Source organism: Haemaphysalis longicornis, unplaced genomic scaffold, assembly GCF_048455015.1.
Source record: "Haemaphysalis longicornis isolate Haplotype H1 unplaced genomic scaffold, Haemaphysalis longicornis Haplotype H1 scaffold_5, whole genome shotgun sequence".
NCBI classification, from domain to species: Eukaryota; Metazoa; Arthropoda; class Arachnida; order Ixodida; family Ixodidae; genus Haemaphysalis; species Haemaphysalis longicornis.
Genome location: NW_027526385.1, coordinates 62078200 through 62094814, shown reverse-complemented (window position 1 = coordinate 62094814; position 16615 = coordinate 62078200). Strand labels below are relative to the sequence as shown.

Below are 16615 nucleotides of genomic sequence, written 5' to 3'. Positions count from 1 at the left end.
GGTCACGGTGGCCGCTTTTCTGACAAAGGCAAAAAGCGAAAACGCCGGTGTTTTGGGAATTTGTGCGCCCATTAAAGATCTCCAAGTGGTCAATAGTATTCCGGAGCCCTCTACTACGGCGCGCCTTATCGCCTGTGTAGCGTCGTCGCGTTAAGCTTCAGGATAGCAATCAAGTCAACTATTGCAACAAGGTGACGTAATGTTACGTAACTTTTGGAAAGTTTAGTTGCATTTTAAGGGGGGACTATGTTACGTGCATTTAGATTTGAAACAGAATCAGCTAGCACAGTCTCAACCAAAGCACGACGGAATTAGTTCCGGTTCTCTTTATGTTGTTAATTTGGTACCTAAATCTTTCACGCACAAGTGAGACCTAAATAACACAATGATCTCAAGCAATTGGGTGTGTCAAAGGGCAAATTAGAATAGAAACCTCCCTATGTATTTGAATAAAACCAGAAAATATTGGGGCTTTTTGCTATATCCTAGTTTAGCTACCTCCTTCTGTATTCGATCTCTATCGGCGTCATTACGTTCGTAAGCGGAAATATATAACGTGTTTGAACTTGCTTGCATCTACTGCTTCAGTCTGGTTTATTATTGTTGCGTCATGTTTTTATACCTACGCAACCATAATAACCTCATTTTTGAAATGCGATGAGCTACATTAATATTTGGGCTTCGGAGTTCTGTCTAAGAATTTAGATTGCACTACGTTGCTGCAAATCTTAACTTTGAAAATGCTTCTAAGAGAGAGAGAGAGAGAGAAATTTATTCTTTAAACAGCCCTAGTCCTGGTCGTGGTGCCACAGTCTCTTCATTATGAGACGACTGGTCCGTAGAACTCCCAGAGGTCTGCACGAACACGAAGGCAGTGGGCCGCCAAAAGTTTTTGCGTCGTTTGGACATCTACGCCAGGACCCGGGTTCAGCCAGTCCTCCAAGGAAGCGATGCGGGAACGCAGGTGTGGCGGTAGGTCTGGCGGATGGCACTCCCAGTAAAGGTGTCGTACTGATAGGTAGGATTTATGTTCGAAAATCATTGATAGTCACCCTTATAAAGACTGCGGACATCTACTTTGAGTGCCTTGAGATGTGATTGCGAGACCTGCTCCAAACCAAATGGAAGCAAAAGGTCCCAATGGACGGCAAAAGAAAAGTGGCGAATGCGGTGAAATTGAGTTGAATTGGGCAAACGTGCATTGCACTCAGCATAGGAGGAACTTGCTGGGAAGATGGTTATTGTTGCGAGGGCAAACAGAGAGGGTGTTACGTTGCGGAAAGGTATCATTTCTTGAAATTTGCAGTGGAGCAAGCAGATACGCGGGAATTTTTTACCGTGGAGGTATTGTGGGTCAAGCCTTTTCGTCCGTCTGCTGTAGGCCCTACGTCACGCAGGGTTAGGCAGAGTTACTTGATATATGAGTTGCAAAACTCCCCATAGGCCCCTTGCATCAAAAAGTGGCCTTACGATTGGTCCACTGTTTTGGGTCTTGTTTTAGTGGCACCATCTGTTGGTGACAAAATAAACTACACAACGCGGTTCGCCGCTCGACAATCTGGGCAAAAAATAGTATTTGGTTGCTTACATAATTTTTTTGTGCCGAAAAAGCCCAACGTGTACAACCACGCAAGCGTTTCATAGGCATTTCAACCAAGAGTAGTAAAAAAATGCGGCCCTGTGGCCAGCAAGATGCGTTGTGGCCTGCGCATTGTCGTCGGCTGCGCGTCATCTGCGGTCTTCCGGCTACAAAAGAAGTTAAAAATTCCCTTCTAGGACTTTCCGCAAGCTTTAAAGGAATATATATTTGCGGAAACCGTGTTGGCTGAATGTCGACGGGTGAGCGCCCGTCGACATTCGAGCTGGCACAAGAGAACCCCTGCTCCTGTGTATTAGCAGATTTCACACTGGGTGTAACGGGGTTTAGTTTTTTCCGTTTTTAGGGCTAAATTGTTTGAACTTGCCGTTAACCTTGGCGCGAGAGTTATTCAGACGTAACGCCATTCGATCATATATTGGTTGTAGTTTGTATTCATGGGCGCTTTAAAAAGAGCCGTTGGCATAGCCTCATGGAACGTTTGCCCTTACTGTGCCCGAGTGATCATTACAACAGCTGCTGTCATCGTGTGTGCCAGGAAAAACTACACATTTGCCGTGGAGGACCGGCATCGCGGCTTTCAGACTGGTGGCTCCGGTTATTGTAGGCCTCTTCACAACAACTCGAAGGCTTAGTGCATTGACGTCGAAAAGAAAGTACTAGGTTAAGTGCGACGTACATTGGTGTGGTAAAACAACACAGGGAGCAAATAAACATTCGTGATTTTCACCAAGTCTGGAACGTTTTGATACAACCAACCACGTTACCTAGTTGACGCTGTTCACGACAAACGATTTGCCAATGTCTCCTACATTGGGGAAGGGAGTAAGCAATACGGGATGAACAGGCAGTGTTCTTGCGAGTAGGTGTAGCGTATGTTTCCTCGCCACAAATTTTACGGTTAGTTGCTCGTGCCTGTACAATCAGTCTCGATGGCTAGAGGCCTGAATACACCCCACATTTCCGAAAAAAAAGTGTGGTTGATTCTTCTGTCATAGGAGTCGGTAAAACACGAAACTGAAATGTGCAGCGAAATCTGCAGCTGAGCATGATCTGCGGGTCGGCTGCTGTCTTGTGGGTGTGCTTGGCGAGAGAGGTCCTGCTGCCGGGTCGCTTCGGAGAAGGTGTACCGCGTCATTTCCGTGACGGATATGACGTCACTGAAATATTGGTGTAGCCCGGAGTACAACACTTTCGTGCTAAAATATAAAACCCGAAAACGAACAACCCTCAGTATAACGTACTCTTTAGTTCTAAAGGTTGCTTCCTCGCATAAAGACCCTGTGTGCGGGGGTGGACCCTTTACAGGCCGCTTGCTTCGTGGTACTGGTGTCGGTTACTGGACGGATATGACGTCAGTTGGCCTTGCGCAGTAAACATACAACCATCATCATCATCCCGGAATAAAACACTTTCGTGTTAAAAAGGCAAGCTAGCGATGCACCACGTATTCGCGATGGCGGCGCGAACGGGCTGCAGTATTTAATGAAAGTGAACTCATAAGTGCACAGGTGCACAAAAATGCGGCGCACCGCAGCAGACGAGGACGTATAAGGTGGCCGCTGGAGGGCGCGCGGCATGGCGCAATGCCCGGAGGTATACAGACACCACGCGTGACGAACACTACTCACAACTCAGGAAAGATGCGGGCGCCGTGGAGATGAATATAAGATGAGGCTGTAACCGTAGATCCTTAAAGGGGCCATGAAGACAAAAAACAGGTATGTTTTATTCGAAAGATTTTGTGTTCCATAGGGCCCCCAGCGCAATTGGCTGTAAGCAAACGATGCTTTATTCACTGCGAAATTAATCAATTTAAGCTAAAATTTTTATTCTCGCGCCACAACGTGTCTTTGAACGACGTTTGCAATGACATCATACGAACAGGCCTTTCTGCTAAACTTGGTGTGGAGAGGAGACTTGTTTACTTTTAGTCAACCTAGATGGCCCCACCATACCACGGCAAGCCGTTTTCTGCCTCTGGTTTGTTTGTGGCCGTATTCAAACCTGGCTTGTTTTTGTTCATAGAGGAAATAATCGTTTCGCGAAACATAGTGCTCGCTCGACAAATACGGTCTCGTAAGACACCGTCGCTTGCGTCAGTCGGCCAGTGTCGTCTGGGATAACCACAAAGCCCCGCAGTGCTGTGCACCTAAACCAAGCATAGTGCGCGCAGTACCAAGAACAGTACACATCGGTACTTCCATATTTACGGGAGGTTTTGTAACTTCCACTGTTTATTCCCCCATTCCTAATGCTATAATAAGAATGGGCCATAAATAAAAGCGCAAATAGCTCGGCTGGTATGACATCAGAGGTTCTGTGGCGGGAAATAAGGTAGTGGGTCACATGGCCATTCCATTTATTCCTAATTATACAGCTTGTTTCAGCGAAGTGGTGTTGGTATTATTCTAACGAACCAATAATGTGCATGAACCAAACTTGCATTTTGTCTTAATGGCCCCTTTAAATGGGCATGCTTCACTGTGCACCACACAATGGGTGAAAGCTGGCTTACAAAGACCGCGCTTGCAGCGATCCCCTAAAGTCGGCTTTACATCGGTACTCTGTACAAACATTGCTGAGAAGAAGCTTTCCCAGGGCGACATAAGCAGTTTTGTATAAATTATGCTGGCCGTGACACATCTTTTTTTCATTTTAACACGAAAGTGTTTCATGCCCGGGTACACCAAGATCTGACCGGCATCATAGCTTTCACGGGAATGACATCGCCAGAAAGCCCGAATTCGAGCCAAGAACTGTCTCGCCGCAACGGGAGGTACACAGCGTTCTGCCCATTGCGCTTCGAATTAACCGCAAGTAAGTCTACGAACGCGCCTTATATCTTTCCCACTACTTCCTTCATTCAGGTGCCGTCTAGTAGACGCACCCCTATAGGAGAAATGGGGGTGGTGGTAACACGCATGAGGTAGTTCATCATGACACTAATGAGCGCCGACAGTTGGCGCCTCAATGCCAGCGTCTTCGTGGACGCGGGTGAATTGAGGCAGCCTCCGCCACCTACTGCTTTAGGTTTCGGTTTCATTTCCTTCGCACGGTTTTCGAATGCCTGTGATTTCAGTCAGATTTGCGCAATGTCCCGGTGCGTGCAATCAAGTGTCTAACGTTGATGCGTCTAACGGTGCCATACCGACGTAATATAAATAGCGATGAGCAAGTTCACATGGATGCACAATAAATGCTCCTGTGAAGGCACCTTTCACTTTCGTGTTTTACCGATTCCTACGAAAGAGGCATCAGCCACATTTCTTTATATGTTTTTTTTTAAATGCAGAGCATTTCAGTAACTCACGATCTCACCCGCGTTGACGTCCGTAGTCCGCACCGTCGTTGTCCCTACTATATAAAAAAATACTATCCGGCGCCCGGTTTCGATCCCTCGACCCTGCGGGCGGAACGCAATGTACATGGTGCTCTACCCACTGCGCCACAAAGCCGACACAGAATGGGACGCTACGAACGCGCCTTATATCGTTGACTCATTCAAATTACTGCTGACGAGCGCTCTCTCGTCAGCAGTTGCCACAAGTGCAACAACATTAACGTAACGCAAACTACTTAACGTCGTGCGCCCCCGGGAAATGCTCTGCATTTGATCGTCCCCCTCGCGAGGGGGATGTTTCACTGCGTCTTCTCTCGGTCGCGGGACCCGTGGCGCCATCTGGCGGAGGCGCGGCACAATTCGTAGCACTTTGAAAAGATGCGGCGCCGGCCAGCTGTGTGTGTGCGTGCCGCACTTGTACAAATGGCGAGTGCATTGGCTGTCCACAGAGCAAAGCATTCGTGCAAGTAAGCCGTTGCAGTCAGTCAGTCAGACAGTCAGTGAGTCAGTCAGTCAGTCAGTCAGTCAGTAAGTTAGTTAACAACTCCGCAAGCATTTGCGTTTCTTGCTTAACTTGCACCGCTCTAATCTGGCCCTGTCGCCGTTATGCGCCTTTTGCAAAGAACCATAAATAATCCACCATTTTGATACACTGAAATTGGTTGATCTACGCAAGGTCTGTCTCTGGCGGCTGGATATTACCTTCTAGATCCCAGCCATAGAGAGCTTTGTTGTAATAAACACACATAGAGATGAAAAACAGGGGAACTTGTTTAACCCAAGGGGGCTAACCCTCGAATTTTATTTTGACAAATGACGAGAATCAGGAGAAAGAGGAAAAAAAAAGTGTTTATATTTGATAAATGATGTCCATTTCTTTCTCCTTTTTTCCATTTTTTTCCTCGTAATAGCGGGGTGTAGTTTATTACAGTGCTGCCGAGGACGTATGCCATATGTAGGCGTATACATGGTGATGGCCATGTGGAACGAGCTTGGAGTTTTCGCAAACACATTAGAAGAAACGTTAAGCTAGCTGCACCAAACTTGGGAAAAGTAATAAAACGTTACGGTACAAGAATGCGTTATTGGTGACAGATTTATAAGATTCATTTATATTTCGCGTTGAGTACGTTCACACGAATAGGCCATGAGTTTCCGACGGCTGCTGCCCCTGTCACGTTGTGATACTCTCGAGTGTATATTTGTTTAATGTGATAGATTGCCCTACGGTATAACAGGGAGGTTTATAAGTACAACATTGCACCGCTTGCACGCAGAAAGCCAAGAAGAGACCGGCACTGGGGTCCCCATTTCCAACGCTTAAGATCGGGGGGTCTCCCAGGGTGGAGCCCTGTGCCTCGGAGGTGTTGGATTCCGGCGTTTCTAAGACCTGAACATGTCCACAACAGGTGTTCAACGTCAGCTTCTGGCGCAGGAGTCCCACAGAAGGGGCAGGTGTCCGCAAACGGGGCGTGGTATCGGGCAGGCCAAGCGTGAGTAACTGCTGGGGAAAACGCCACCCCAACTAGAAGCCTCCGCAGCAAGACCTCCTCCCAGCGAGCGAGCCCACTGGGCAGGTCATTTCCACGCGGTGGAAGTAAAGCACGCGTGTCGAGGCGGAAGGTCTCTATTTCCAGCAGCAGTTCGTCTAGCGTAGAAACTCGAATTAGTTGTAGTGGCTGTGGGAGGTCTCTTCGGTGGCAGGCGCGATCTGCCACAGTGTGAGCAGGAAGCGTGTCCCGGCGAGTCCATGAAATGCGGACAGGGCATGGATAAGTGTCCGTAATCACGTGAATGCGTGCCACCAGGCTTGTACAACGCGCAACGCGACGCAAAGCCCGAGTCGCTGTCGTTGAGTCCGTGTAAAGTTCCAGCTTGTCCCCAGTAGTCAAAGTCGATGCAAGCGCCTGCAGGCCATCCCTAATGGCAGTAAGTTCTGCTAGCAGGCTTGGGAGTGCACGGAGTGACTCGTACGCGCAGCTTTGATTTAGTTAAAGGTAGGAGGGACACGTCAAGGCCGTGGTGACGAAGCAGTCGTATGCCCCGGCGTCGACAAAAGCCTAGACAACCAGCGGTTGCGTCTCAGGCGCCCAGTCAGGGACATGAAGGACGGCATCTGGAGGCTAGTGAAGTCCCGAGGTACGGGCGTACAGCCTTATCAGAGGCTTGTTGTCCGTCACCTGATGGAACAGCCAGGGCGGCCTTGCGGCGGAAAAGGCTGGAATATATTTGATGCCACAACCAATCGCCTGAGGCCGATCCCATTTGATTACTTGGTTGGCCAATCGGCCATGTGCTTCTGCCGGAAACCGCCACGGTCGTTGGCCACTGCCCCTGAGTGGGCATGTTACAACAGTGGGTGGCTATTTTAACATCGTAGGCAAATGGAAATAGGTGAATCGGCCATAAGCTTGTGGCCGCGGTGTTATCTTCACGGGTCAATGCTTTCATTGGGAATGGGATAATTGTGGTCGGGTATGTAAACATCACAGTCAATTGGAAATTAGGGCATCGGCCGAGAGCCGAAGACGACATTTGGAATCATCATTGGGAAATGCACTTCAATGGATTGCCCAGGGATGATAACAACCGTGTGATTACCCAGTGAAAGAAACTGAAACATTACTTATTTTGATCAGTACAATATAGTGAAGCGTCTATATGCAATTTTTTTTCTGTGACAGTGTATGTTCGACTGATTATATAATCATTTTTTTATTCCGTTTACATGTTTTGAACTTGTAACTACAACTACAGTTCTGTTTGTTTACAGCGGAGTCTCGTTAAACCGTACCCGCATAAACCGTAGTTTCTTTTAGTTAAGGCGAATCCCCACCTCTGTTTTCCTTTAGCCTAATGCAATCGGATAAACCGTAGCGCCAGTTAGTACGTACTCTCTAGGTGTCTCCTCAGGTACGGTTTAACGAGGTTTTATTGTATTTGTATAGCAGCTCCAGAATGCTAGTTTTTTTTCTCTTTGGGACCTCCTCCTGGATATGTTACGTACCTATCTCATGCTGCTTAAAATTAATAGTGAAGGGAGCTCACACTAACGCGTAAGACCTAAAGGTACCGAAGCTTTACGCAACCTTCACGACCATCCCGAAGGTTTAAGTACACGATTGCAGGCGATTTGCTTCTTCTTCGCTGCCGCAACGACATTTACTCCGTCATTGTTGCTATAAGTGTGAGCTTTAATTTTTTTTGGATGTGATAATTTTTGGACACTACCTTGTAGAGGTGTAGGCTATGACGTGTCTTTCCCGTTCCGAACAACTGTTGCCGTGATTACGGCAAACGCTGACACTGGAGTCTTTTTTAAAAAAAAAATCTTGGCCAATCTCCCTAAGTGGGTATGCCTGGCTTGACAAACGCGCGCAGGAGACGCTGGATGGTCGCCACGTTTCACGCCCACATGAGCACTAGGCATTTTGTTGGATTTGGTAACTGCCGGGTTGTCGTCAGGAGGCCCGCACTCACTAGCACGCTCTCTGCGATTTCTTCGTAGTGTTAACGGCGGAGACGAAAAAGTACGATTTGATAAACAGCTTCGCTGTTAAAGGGTATTTTTAATTCAGTGTTTGTAAGAAAGGTGGCCGCAAATGTTGTTTAAGGGATTCTCGGTACCACTGTAGAACTTTTGGTATTATCGTAGTCACGCCGATACCACAGTGCTTGTTGCTTTTGTTGTTGACAGGGCATTCGTATTGCTACATTTGAGGCCCGAGAACAAACAGCTTGCCCCAGACAAAAAATGGAGTCGCGTACTGCTAAATCCGGTACTGAGAGAAGACTCAACATTCGCTACAATCAAGGAAAAACGAGTTAGAACCTTGCCGTGAATATCTCTGGCACGTTGGCTGGAATACCAGGAAGCTTCACTGATAAGAATTCAAGATGCGTAATCAAAATCAAATAAAATAAAAATGGGTTAAAGGGAAATATTTCATCATCAGCGACGGAGTTTCAGCCCCACGGAGTTGCGATAAGAGGGGCTAGAAGCAAACGTACACTATTGGGTGTAAGCGACCACCATGGGCGACGTACTTGTGCTACACTGCAGGAACACACACGCTGTTTTGACTTGTTTTCAGTGTGGTGCAGCAACGCTTTCAACAGGTCGGGAAGTCGCAAGTGTTATGCGGCCTCTACTATCTCTTTGTGAACGATGCCAAACATCTCAAGTTGCCTTTACTGCCTGCTGAGTATATACGGTGCAGATACGGCTGTGACCTCAGTCTTCGAAGCTCGCGTAGTGTCAAGGCTTTTTGAGCGCTAGCAGAAAACCGCCGGCGGCACATATTTTTCCGCAGAGTCGAGCAAAGCGCCAAGGAGGAGAAAAAGTGGTGCGATCAACGACAAAGCGCGTCGAAAAGCACAGCGGTAAGTCCATAACTTCTTCTCGAAGAATTTAAATAGGAACTTAGTTAACATAAAATTAATTTAAATAGGCAATCATGCAGAACTAAAACGTTCTTGAAAAAATGCTGAGTTGGTTGTGAAAACGCTCGACTTCCTCGGCGCACAGTTTCCGTTTTTGGGTCTGTTCCCCCTCCAAGTTGACCTTGTATTTACACGCCAACGAACCTTTCTTCGGATCCAATGTCCACCTCTGCGGCTCGATTGATTGATCGATTTATTGATCGATTTATTGATTGATTGAGTGATTGGTTGATTGATTGATTGATTGATTGATTGATTGATTGATTGATTGATTGATTGATTGATTGATTGATTGATTGATTGATTGATTGATTGATTGATTGATTGATTGATTGATTGATTGATTGATTGTGCGGTTTAACGTACCGACGCTACATAGGCGATGAGGTGTGCCGTAGTAACTGGCTCCGGAATAATTCTGACCACCTGGGGATCTTTAACGTGCGCCTAAATCTCGTACACACGGCCGTTTTCGCTTTTAGCTTCCATCAGAAAAGCGGCCGCCGCGGCCGGGTATCGAGCTCGTGTCCTTGGGCTCAGCAGCATGACTGAGTCAGCAGTTGGGCCACCCCCCGCGGTGACTCAGCAGTGAGCCACCGCGGGGGGTGGCCCAATAGAACATGATCTTAGGAAATTCGCCTGACTTGAGCTGCCGCTAAAATTGACAACTTCAGCAGTCGTTTGTTTCCCAAATAACAGTTTCCAGAAAGAAAGGGTTCCCAATAAACCGAAATAAGGAAAATGGAACAGCCTTCATTAGCCAATGAAGGTTCTATTTGCGATTTCACTCTGCGTAATTTTTGCTAGTTTTTTTCGAAAGCGCAAACATGTCGACGAGGTAGTGCTACCGGAAAGGGAAACAGGGTTCTTTTAGTGTCACAATCCACATGTGCACCAATGAACAGTTGAAAGGTTGTGCTTAGATTGGAACTACATAAGGCTTTTCTCGGGCATCACGGAGCCACCTTGCTTTCGAAATATACGAAAGGCGGCTCAAGTGGAGCGCTTTGTGCCATCGCCTCTTTATTTTTTATGTATGAGTTGGCAATAAGGTTAGTCTGGTGGTCTTTTTACAAGCAATTTTCGGAGCCGATTGTGACTCAATACCGACAGCCAAGTATTCAAGTACCGAAACGCAAATGGCACAGCGAATTTTGAGTTGTGTAGCTAAAAAGTGAATGTATTTTTGTAATTTGTTTGGTTCTTTACACAGTGGCCCGTAGGTACGGCATAGTAGGAATGTGGATACAATTTTGAAAACAGAGGACATCATGCCCAAACTTTTCAGATTACTGACTATAGACAATAACCCGAACACTCCTTGATGTTTTTGCAGATATTGCGGTTACCTAAGTAACATGATTGTTCGTATCGCACCACTCCTCTGCCCTCCTAGTTCGGAAACATGCATTCAGTAAAAACCAATTGCACACGCTTTATTTTGTTTTTGTTCGTTTTTATTTACGCCATTTTCTCCAGTGGATTTTCACAGTTTGTAGCACTAGCCAAGCCGTCATGATCAGTGGAAGATAAAACATCCTGTCTTTGGGTCGAATTTCAACGCACAACTTTATTCAAGTATTAAAAGAGTTTCAGACGGCGAGATACCACACGTAGGCGAACAAACAAAATTGCCACATGCGTAGACGTGGTTTCTGCGTCTCCGGCAATGCATTGGATAGACGTTCCTCGCTTCTAATAGATCTCTTCGGCTCCCACACGTTGTTTAAATATGAAGGTCGAGATGTGTGATTTAGTAACACGGCTTATATCAGCGCTTTTCAATTGCAGGGGAGACGAACACGTTTACGGCGATTCTTTTGACGGTCGTAATCGCCGCTGTTTGGTGAGCACGTATAAACAGTTTCGCAGAGCTCCGTAATTGCGACAGCCCCTATCAGAATGAGCATGTACGCGCGCCTGCTACTTCCCTGCGTCGGGCGTTACAGGAACCTGTATAAAAGGTGCGTGAAAAAGCTCTTCTGGTGCCCTCCGTATATTCTGTCATGCTTTTTATGTTTTGCACTACAGTGGCCTGGTTCAGGGCTAACGGCAAATGGCTACTCCTACTTGGATGCATACGGTCAAGAGGAAAGGCGTGGCGTCAAAATAAAACGTCGATTAATAGGCCGACCGGTCTCGGACGGAGATCTTGGTGGAGTTAAAAAGGAGGCGATGGCGTCTCAAAGTTCGTACTCAAAGTAAACGCTTTTAGGGTCGCGATTTTAATTCTATATCCAAGAGGTTTCACTGAATTGGGGAATACTGAGTCGTACGTGTAATCGTGCAATTAAAAAATCGTATGGATGGAAAATTTGTGTTTCATCAGAATTTCGGGCACTTGATTGCAGAAGCGCTCTGACTCGTATGTCAGGCAGTTGTTCTTTCGTTATTATTCATGCTTCTGTTCCAAATCTGTATCTCATTTTACGCCGAAATGGACGGCAGCCATTATCGGTGTACTTCCCAATTGAATGAAAACCAGCTTTTTCAGTCGAGGGCAGAACACTCCCGATCGGGTGTTGTTGTTGGTGCAGGCACACCAACAAGTCCTATGCCGTCGACAATGGCGCTGAGACAGCGATTCATCACCGTGATTCATCACCCAAACCCCTCCAAAAAAAGATAACCAGAGAAAAACCTGGATTGGTGTACTTGAAGTAGGAACATATCCGTTTTCTCACGGGGCCAATGGCGGAAGCCTATGAAAGGAAGTGCTTTATGATAATCCCAGTGCTGTCCCCATCTTTTTTTGCAGCCTTTCTGCGACGTCTTTGTCACACTGCGGATGTTGCGACATTTGCTACAAGGTGAGTGAAGGCTAAGTATCATCACATAACTTCGATTGCGCTTCAGACGAGGGGCTGTGTCACCTGCATTGAGATGTGGGACAATAGCAACTGCCAGAGTGCCATTGAAAGCACTGAGGACAATGTTTCGGTTTCAGCTGTGCGTATGTAACAGGTCGAAAAGAAAGCAATTAAAAATAAAATAATAATAAGTCACTTGCTTGCTTGCTGCAATACATTCAGAATACCTGAGGACTCTGAAAGTGCCCACAGCCTGGAAAAATACCCACTGTCTTTTGATTAACAAGAAGGGAAATACCAAAGGCCTTAGGAATTACAGACCCATCAGCCCACTCTCAGATGTATACAAGCTGTTTACCAAAGTAATAATTGACTGCATAAGCGACAGCCTCGATTCCCAACAACGCAGAGCGCAGTTGAGTTTAGGAAAGGATACTCAACAATGGATCACATCCACGTCGTCAATGAGGGGATAGAAAATCAATAGAGTACAGTAAACCCCTTTACGTGGCATTTTTAAACTATGAACAAAAGTTTGATTCCGTGCAGACCGGAGCAGTGCAGGACGCATTGAAAAACGAGGCAACAGAGGACTCGGTGAAGCGAGTGCGGGTGAATGCGTGCGGCATTCTCGTACGTCGCTGGCTCAGTAGACGGCGCTCGCGCAGTGCGGTAGCGGGTACGTGCCAGACTCACGTGAGGACAGCGATAAGCTTTGAGCGCTAATGGAGAGCAAACCCCTGCCCAAAAACATGAGACCGGGTCGCAACGACGGGCGCAGAAAGGCCAGGGTCAAGGCCCTCATCGAAACGCTGAGACAAGCGGAAGAAAAAGAAGGTGGAACGGGGATCACCCTCTACACGGACGCCTCTCTACCCAAGTTTTCGACACGAGCCGCGATCTCGGTCACGACGAAAGACGCTCTGGTGACGTGCGCATCTGTCAAAACGGCGTTCCCGGAAGAAGCGGAAGAGGCGGCAATAGCCTTGGCGCTCACGTTGCCTAACGCGAGCAAAATAATCACGGACTCGCAAAAAGCATATGCCAGCTATAGAAAAGGGCAGGTGTCTCTGACGGCACTCAGAATACTAGAGGGAGGAATACGCCGCATACCCGAGCAGAAAGTCGAACTTATATGGACACCGGCTCACTCAGGGCTGGAGGGCAACGAACTCGCCCACCAGCTTGCCCGAGAACTTGAACACCGGGCAGACGAGCACGAGCCGCAGCCCATAACGACCTACAAGGACATCACCAGCCACTGGAAGGAAGACGGCGGTACCCTGACCCGCACAAGTCGCTCAGCAGAGCACAGCAAACGATCTACCGCGAAATACAAGCAGGATCCTTCCCGCACCCCTATCTCCAAAGCAGAATGTACCCCGAGATATACGAGAAAGAGTGTAGATTCTGCGGGCAATTGGGCACGCTCCGGCACGTCATCGGAGAGTGCGATTTCACCGAGGCAATCCCCCCACCCCTTACCCAACCCTCAATCACCCTTCCCACGCCCTTTAACGAGCGAAGGGAGACCATGCTAACCAGCCCCGCCTTGGAAGACCAGCTCGTTCTGATCTCCAGGGGCCAGGCAGCCGCGGTAGCATATGGGTCCCGTGAAGAGGGAACCACCCCATCCGGCACGTAGTCGCCGCAATTTTGTGTGGCTAAATAAAGTTGTTCTCTCTCTCTCTCTCTGTCAAGTTGAACCCACAGCTTTTTCTATGCTTAGTTTTACGTTATTTGGCGCGTTTTAATGCTGAGCGTTATCCTAAAAATGAGACTGGCCAAAGGTTTGAGTCAGAGTTACTGAAAGATTAATTTTAATGGTTCTGCGTTTGCTGCATTAACAGGGGTGTTCAGGGATTTTCTTGCCAAGATTACAAATTACCTAGTTCGAGCCACAAAAGCGATCTACGGTTGAGGAGCTATTTTCAGATCAAGATGCCCCTCCGTTGTTCGGTATCGATGATGCAACTTCTATAGTTGATTATAATCGTAAAAACAATGATAATGGTGGGTGTGTAATTTCGAAGCTATGGGATATTGTCTTTTTTGGACACTAAACTCAGGTCAAAATTTTAAAGCCAGTAGCACAATTATGGTCTGAGGCACTCTGAGAGGAGTAGGAGTAGGAATAAATGTTTATTCCACGAGCGCTGGTGCTGCTGTTAGGGCACCCGCCTGGGGGGTGGGGGGGGGCGAGGAGGGCGTGGCGTTGCTAGTCCGGGATGCCCTCGCATTGGCTTGAAGTCCAGGCCCTCTTCACCAGCATGCAGGTGGCCGGGTATATGGTGGGGTAGATACTCTGAGGACTATTTTTTTAGGTTGTTTGGCATTAAACGTTATACCTCGGTGGAACGGGAAGGGTTTCAGTTCACGAACCCGTTTAATAAGGTTGTTTGGCATACAGCGGCGTTGTTTAACAATACATCCAGGCTTACTCCGCCGTAGCTTGCGGTTTTCGATTAAGACTCGAAATAATGAAGAGATGAATAACCGACTCTACATTCCCATAAGCTCTTCTGTACCTAATTTTATGCTCCTATTGGAATGAACCAAGGTAGGCCGTTGGTCGTTCCCTAAGCCAACGTTGTTATGGTTAAAATCTGCGTTGCACCTTTAGGTTGCTGTCGTTATGTGATTTATATGGTTGTGATGTTCCTGGTTTCACCTTTAGCCTACACTGATTGCTCGCAGAAACCTGCTCGCTGCCCTTAATCTGCTCCTCTGTTAACGTGTCTTCAGGTCTTGCCGTGTAGTGTCCGTGGATGTTACCCTTTGTTTTCTCTTAATGAGTCGTGTTAACTACGCAAATTCAACTTGCTCTCCTCGTCTTTGCGGGTTTACATTTTGAAGAAGTTCTGTCGTTTTTTCTAATGGTAACATACTGGTTTAAGTTCTTTTATTAGGCACAGTTTCAAGCGTTTGTCGCTTGAGCACTGAAGTATACATTGGCCTCGTTCAAGCGCGTAATAAAACTGTTGGAACACTAAAACTGTTCTCTCTGTGCCATGTAAGGAAACGCTGGTAGGCTGTATCCTAACACGCGCCTTTAGAGTCACCATAAAGTTGGTCATTGACTTTGTGGGTAGGTCTTTGGCTTGGAAGATCCTCCACATGCGGCTTCCCTGTAGACGGCACCGGCGTGCCAGGCAGGCACGAGACAGAGGCAACCGACGCCTGAAGCCTTCAAGAGGGTTTATTCCCAAAACCGCCCTAGCGCTCTCGTCTTCTAGGTTGTCGACGGGTCCCGCGTTGTTCGAGCTGCCGGAGTCGTGCTACTGCGGCGCTACCAGTGGACGATGGTCGGTTCAGGGCGGGAGAGGAAGTTGCCGGGCCGCCCCGCCGCCGCACGCCGTGTTGTCCCTGCTTGGGGCGGCCAGCCGCCCCCACCGAGCCCCTCAGCAGAAGTCTCCTGGTGCAACAGGCTCCCGCCGAAGAGACTCTCGGGTTACCCCCTGCTTCCAAACGCGCCGGTGCACGCGCCTTCTCATGAGGCGCGAGCGAACTCCCCTATTGTTGCCAGCGTACTGCACGTCGTCGTCGACGGGACTCGGAGCGCTGCCGCGTACCGAGTCGAGATCGCGGGTTTCCACAAGTCCCACAACTTTTCATTTTAAGGAACACTACGCTTGAAGTACTGGCTAAACCATTCCAGCACCCTTGGGTATTATTGCCTCTCCCCGCTTAATGAAAAAAGGTGGTAAGCACTGAACCGCTTTCAATTTCCCGCCATTCAACACGTACACTGATAATAATAAGCAAATACCAGCAAGCCATGGGATAGGAAAATCAATCACTATCATTCAAGTGGCAGTATAAAGTGGAACCAGGGACGCTATTAAAACGGCGCGATTCCCAATCAACGGCGTTAACTCATGTTAGCGCCCTGCAGTAGCCCGAACTGTCACTGTGACGTCATTCCTGCAGTGCGAGAATGTAGTAGGCGTGTTGATGAGCCACTGATTTGTTAATTTGAGCATTACCAAGCTTAGTTTCAGAGTAACAATATCGTGATTGTTAATCGTACGTGGCGATCTTTCAAAATAAATTGAAATCATAACGCTTATGACATCCATGCACTTTGTTCCATTACAGTGCGCGAATGAATCCTGCAATGGCTGGATCTTAAATCGGTGTGAGGAAGGCTACTTATGCGACCTGGACGACCCCTCAACACGGTTAGAGACCGGCGGCGTTGGTCACTGTAGACCTCTTCACAACTACACAACCGTAGTGCCTGAGCAGCAGTCCCACTTTTAGACCAAAGCCGTGGAACTCACGAGAAATTTAGGCGTTACAATGAAAAGTGCATGATAAATTGCGACTTGGAGGACGTGTCGAAATGGAAAAGAACAAATAAAGATGTTTTTGCTTACGAAGTCTGAAGTGTGATGCTACGACCTGGCACGCAATTAACTT

General features: G+C 47.6%; 1 long non-coding RNA gene across 3 annotated transcripts; it reads left to right on the top strand.

Moving 5' to 3' along the window:
- Positions 1–4272: 4272 nt before the first annotated feature.
- Positions 4273–16544, top strand: LOC144139258 (uncharacterized). 3 transcript variants are annotated; one of them, XR_013316121.1, is made up of 5 exons: positions 4273–4417; positions 9254–9323; positions 11175–11229; positions 12142–12193; positions 16292–16544. It is a non-coding gene; the product is annotated as an uncharacterized LOC144139258 (long non-coding RNA). The 3 variants fall into 3 exon arrangements; XR_013316122.1 differs by lacking the exon at positions 4273–4417 and having other exon boundaries at positions 9051–9323; positions 11175–11347; XR_013316123.1 differs by lacking the exons at positions 4273–4417; positions 11175–11229 and having other exon boundaries at positions 9051–9323.
- Positions 16545–16615: the final 71 nt, after the last annotated feature.